Below are 6,000 nucleotides of genomic sequence, written 5' to 3' on the forward strand. Positions count from 1 at the left end.
AATTCAAGTGTAATTTTAAAATTGCTTTGTACTGTTCTACTATATTGTGGTTTTAAAAACTCATAACTCAGGTTACTATGTACAGGTTTTTACCAATATTCTAAATTAAGATCTATTAATTTTAGAGGTATTTATGTTAAAATTTGGTCATTATGCTGTATCTTTACTATCGAAAGGTTAAAATATACTTTGTCTTATTTTTCAAAAATGGTATTATTATTAATCTATAGTATAGCCTTTGACTTTTATAAGCTATAAACTTTTTTATATACTAAATCATACTAAAAACTGTTATGCTCTCACTTTAATGGACTATATTTATGACTTTTAAGGCTCCAACTTAACAAGGACAAAACCTAAAGTCCTAATATTTAATGGTTAACAAATACAAGTTAATAGTTAGTCATCTCATAGATGTCCAAATATATATTTATAGTCCTACAGATGCAAACATGGTCTCACCACTATCTTTGATAAACAGCTGAGGATGGTCCTTGAGTACCCATACAGGAGTTGGTAAAAATAATAAGAGAAAAGCCTTCCTGACAGCTCATCTATAGCAAAAACTATGCTCCAGACCTTGGCTGCTGCTCTGTTGGCATTCCTGTAGAGAAAAAAGGTCTACAATGCCCCATCCTGACAGGTGACTGTTTCAAATGCAGCCAGAGGAGATGCTGGTCCTATTGCTGCCTCAACAAGCCACAGCAAGCCACAGCAGACTGGCCTCTAAAAGTCAAAATGCTTCCATGTAGGCTTGTCCTCTGTGCCCAGGCATGGAGGCTCAACCAGCACAAGAGCCAAAGATACTTCCATCCTTCCAGCTCCTTGGCCTGGTGGAGGACAAATGGCTCCTTGGTTCAGCAACCTCCACCACCCTTGCCCAGCCCAGGGTAACATTTCAGGTCTGTTTTTGCCTCACCCTGGCTTCCCACGGACATGTTGCCAACTTCTGTCTTGGGAGACTTCAGATGCCTTCTCAGTTCTCTTCATATGCAGGAGACCAGGCCTTAAGCCTGAGTCCTAGTTGCTATTTCAGGCCTAGATACAATATGCCTTGTTGCCAAACTCAAGAAACAGGTCTGAATAAAACCTTTTACCATCTCTTTATTTAGCCAAAGGACAATAAATGTTCATAGCAGTTTTACCTATGTCTCATGGTAAATAACTAGATACAAAGGCCAAAAAAATGTTGTTTGGGGATCTAAAAAAAGCATCTTAAGATTGGTAAATGCAAGTTATATATATTGGAGAGTCTAAAAGCATATTAAAGTTGGCAAATGCAAGTTATACATGTGTGAGGGTCTAAGATAATGTTTTAAGGTTGGTAAATGCAAGTTTTAAAGATTGCAAGGTCTAAGTTGATTTAAGGTATCCTAAATAGGTAAAAAGGCTTAGTAGTCAGTAGTCCCTCCTGCTGCTGTGCTACTGTTATATTAACTGTCCAGAGCTTTGACCTTTATCAATAGAACTCTGGATTATTAATCTAACTCTAATACAAAACGTTCCACTATACTGCCCACTATCATGGTTCCAAGCTCAAGATTTTAAATCTCCGTAATGTGTACTTATACTAAGGGATAAGATCAAGTGAGCTTTTGTCCCTTCTACTTCTGCCTTTTTTTCCCTCCTGCCTTTTCAAAGCTCACATTAAAAAATGCTTATGCTGTTAACACAAATGTGTGTGTCCACTGCCTTTTCTACAGTCTATATTTCAGTGCAGATTACAATTGTGATGCTAACATGTCTAAAGTTTTATCTCCTTTGTAAAACTTAAAAGTAATTCTTGTAAGCCACAGAAAATCCACCTGAATCCACCTCTCAGGTCAATTGGGCTCCAGATACATACTGCACTTTTGCTTATCTCAAAGGTGGGACTCCTCCCCTTTCCCTGGTTTTGGGACTTCCTTTTCCTGGCTACCAGACTGCTATCTGCTACATGCAACAATGGCTGGATTGGTGAGGTCTCCTCATTTATCTGCATAAAATGCCTCTCTTGGTAGCAGAAGCTTGACTGCTGAGCTCCAGCAACTTCCTACTATCTTTAGAGAAGGAGGGACCTCCCCTCAGCCAGTCTTCACTGGCTACGGTTGACCCTTTCTGCTGACCTCCATTTAGGACTTCCTCTTTCCCTTGGGAGAGAGTTTTTCCCTCTACATGCACAGTTTCTTCCCCTCACACTCGCCTGTGAAAATCCTAGGGCAAGGTAAACTGTGCCTCCTCAGGCAGCTGTGCCCCTGGTCTCTGACCAAAGCTGACAAGCTGTTGGATCAGGTAGAACCATTTCTACTGGGCTAAACCTTTCTCTTGGGATGCCTTGACAGGTCACTGAATACTACCCTCCCAATGGGAAGAGTCCATTCACCCGTTCCTCCAGATTATCCTCTGGGATGTCTTCTGGTGAATTTCAAGTTTCCATACCTACTGCCTGCTTTAAGGGCCCCTAGTTTACACACTTCTGTAACCAAACTTGGCCTCAATTTCCTAATGTGACAGATCCAAAGCAAAGCCTTTTAATTATTGCCAGTGATTAGGTCAATGAAGGTTCCCTCAGGTCAACGGAGGTTCCCATGCTCAAGTCTCTTTAATCCAAACCTTCCACCTCTGTTCACTCTCCCAAATGCTTTAAATATACAACTAAATGATTTTCTCCATAACCTACTTAACTTTATCTTCTGCATATATATATTAGGTCCACACAATTTCCTTAAGCTTTCACATTCTCAGAGCTTTACAACTTGTATTTACTTATCGTAACTCACTTTCTTAGAACATCACAACTCACACAAACTTCACATCTTTTCTCCCCCATCCAGTCATTTACCACCAGAGATCCAAGTGGTTGGTTACTGAGAGCAGTCATTGCAAAGCAAGTTCCTTTAAATAAAATAACAGTTTTAAAAAAGGTACAATGAAACCTGTTTTGTGAGTTTCTCTCTTTCAGTGGGAAGCCTGTCAGCAAGGAAAACTGGGAGTCCAGAAAAACCACTTTTTCTCTAGTAGCTCCAGAAAAAAAAAAAAAAAAGGTTTAATTTTAAATGTGAAAAGGACTGACCAGGTTGCTGCAGCTAGGGGAAGGGCTGATTGCTTGCTAGTATCAAACTGATCAATCTATATCCAGTCATCAACATCCAGAGAGATCTGAGAAACATAAATCTGAGCAGGAAATACCCAAATGGCCCCCGCGTCAATGAAAGCAGAGGCGTAGCTGCTGCCTGGATGGCTACCCTTGGCTCCTTGTTGGTTTTGTTGAGGCAGAGGTCTTTGGTCTTCAGCTGTCACACAGGACAGCACTAAGTCTTCTGCAGCTCCACAGCAGCAACAGCAGCAGCCTGCCAGACCCAGAAGGTCTCAGAGGTTTTCCCCGTGTAGAGAGGTGTCAGGCCCAATAGGACAAAAGGTTACCCATGGTGCCTATTAGCACACCAAAGCACAGGCAAGCCTCCAGGCTCACTCAGCACCTGCAGCTCTTCTCAGCTCTTCCACACTACCCCCTACTCTAAACTTCTCATGGGCTTCCCTTCCCCAAGCTTCCCATTCCCATAGAACCCCGCCATTTTGGCCACGCACTTTCTGTGCTCTCTTGGCCCTCTCCTCTTTGCCCTCCCTCTCTCTTCCCTTCCTCACTCACTGCTCTAAGCCTTTTCTCTCATGGCCTGGTTCAATATATGAGAGCATGTTTAGTCTACTGCATGCTCTCTCTCTGCTTTGGATGCTTCCAAATGCGTCTACCTGTCCTCTCTCTCATATCTACAATATCTCAACCATACCTTTGAGTAGTTGTGCTCTTCCTTCATGCAGGAGGAACTTGGGAAAACTTCCTGTAGTGGCTTGAATAAGAATGGCCTCCCAGAGACTCATAGATTCGAATGCTTGGTCACTGGAGAGAGACTTGTTTGAAAGGTAAGGAGCTGTGGCTTTGTTGGAGGAAGTGAGTTACTGGGGGGTGAGATTTCAAAAGCCCACGCCAGGCCCCGTCTTCCTGCTGATCTGGATGTAGAACTCTCACCTACTTCTCCAGCAATATGTCTGCCTGCATGCTGCCATGCTGCCCTCCATAATGGACCAAACCTCTGAAACTATAAGCAAGTCACCCCTGAGCCTTAAAATATTTAGACTGAAGATTTAACTGAAGATCCTTTAGTATCAAACTAAAACTTTAAGTCATAAATGCAGTCCACAGAGAGACTGGGAACTTTACTTTCCTGATCCTTTCACAGAGCACCATTATAGAATATTGAGGTTTCTTGTATGATTCAGTTTATCTAAATATTTAAAGTTTACCAATGTTCTCAATAACGAAGAGGATAGACATACATCTTCAAGTCAGTTATTGTTAACCTGAGTTGACGTTAGGAATTTATGAACCTTATTTATCAAACACACATTGTTCCTTGTCAAAGATTTTTCTAGAAGCCTAGTATTGTACACAGTTATCAAAGACATCAGTGGTTAGATATGCATCTCTAAGTCAGCTTTTGCTAATCTGAGTGGACCTTTATAACCTTAGTAATTGATAGGCCTTGTTTATCACACATACCTCACTAATCAAACATATGTTGTTTATCTAAGATTTCCTAGAAGCCTGGTGTTGAACATAGATAGCAAAGGCATAGGTGGTTAAACATTCGTCTCTAAATCAGCTTTTGTTAATCTGAGCAGACTTTTATAGCCTTAGGAATCGATCAACCTTTATTGATCAAATATCACAAAAATCATCACACACAAAAAAATCCTAAATAACAAAATACCCTGGAACCCTCTTTAGTCTAAAAAGGAGACACAATTATAAGCAGAGTGAGAATATAAAGTTTTATGAATGCTGCCTTAGTTAATTTATACCACTTGGTATAAATATACCATCCTAATCAGGTGGTGTGTATTCTCTTTTAACCTTAGTAAACATGTCTGCCAGCCACATGGTTGCTTCCATCCTGATGAGGTCATCATTCTGATGAGGTCATCAGCCAAGATGGAGGTAAATCACGTTTGCTATTTAAAAACCTATATTTTCCAGCTGAGGAAGGTGGCACACACCTTTAATGCCAGTGCTCTTTAATCCAACCAAGGCAGTTGCGTCTCTGTCAGTACAAGGCCAGCCTGGTCTACAAAGAGTTCAGGAGAGCCAGGGCTCTACTACACACAGAAAAACTTTCTCAGAAAAACAAACAAACAAACAAATAAAACATATTTTCCTAAACAAGAGTTGAATATGCGTCACATATACAGTATTCTGTAACATACCTATTTTTCTAAACAAGAGTTGAATTATATGTACAATATGCTGCAGCAAATTAAGATTACCTATGTATAGGTTTTTGAAATATCAATCTTTTGTTACAAGTTTTAAACTAACTTTTTTGCTATGGATTTTGCAGATTTTTAACCAGACCCAATAAATTTACAAACTTGAAATAAAGAATTTACACAATAGTTTTAGGAGATTTTTTTTTTTTTAGATCAGAGAGAAAATAGAAGTTTTCAAAGGTGGAAAATAGAAAAGGCTTAGAGATAAGACACTTTTGCTTGTATAGTGGCAGCAGCTGTTACAGTCTGTGAGAGTTCAAAAATCTAATGTGCCATTTGACCATTGATTGAGCTGCACTGAGGCCAAGCCATTTGCAGTAAGACAGCAAGGCTTTAATGAAATCTCTGAGTCCAAGGAGGAAAAGAGATTAGAGGAGGAGGGAAATGGTTGCAAAAGGGGAACTCTGCCAGAGAGAGGATTCCAATAAGCTGCTGGAGGGAGCACACAGACAGGAGGGGCAAGGGTGGAGGAGAGAAAGATCAGTGTCCTGGTGACAAGAATTTCAATCCAGAGCATCCCCAAGCAGACTGAGAGACTTGTCAGAGAGAACTGTCCCAAACCTCCGAGGCGAGGCCAGGCATTCCTTTCCAGGCCTCAGGAGGGCTAGAGGAGTGTCCTAGCATACTGGCCTGTGGCTTTTATAGGCTCCAGGGAGCCAACAAAGAGAAAGCAGGGAGCTTCATGGTGGCACTTAC

The sequence above is a fragment of the Psammomys obesus genome, unplaced genomic scaffold (assembly GCF_907164565.1).
Source record: "Psammomys obesus unplaced genomic scaffold, mPsaObe1.curated_primary_1811, whole genome shotgun sequence".
NCBI classification, from domain to species: domain Eukaryota; kingdom Metazoa; phylum Chordata; class Mammalia; order Rodentia; family Muridae; genus Psammomys; species Psammomys obesus.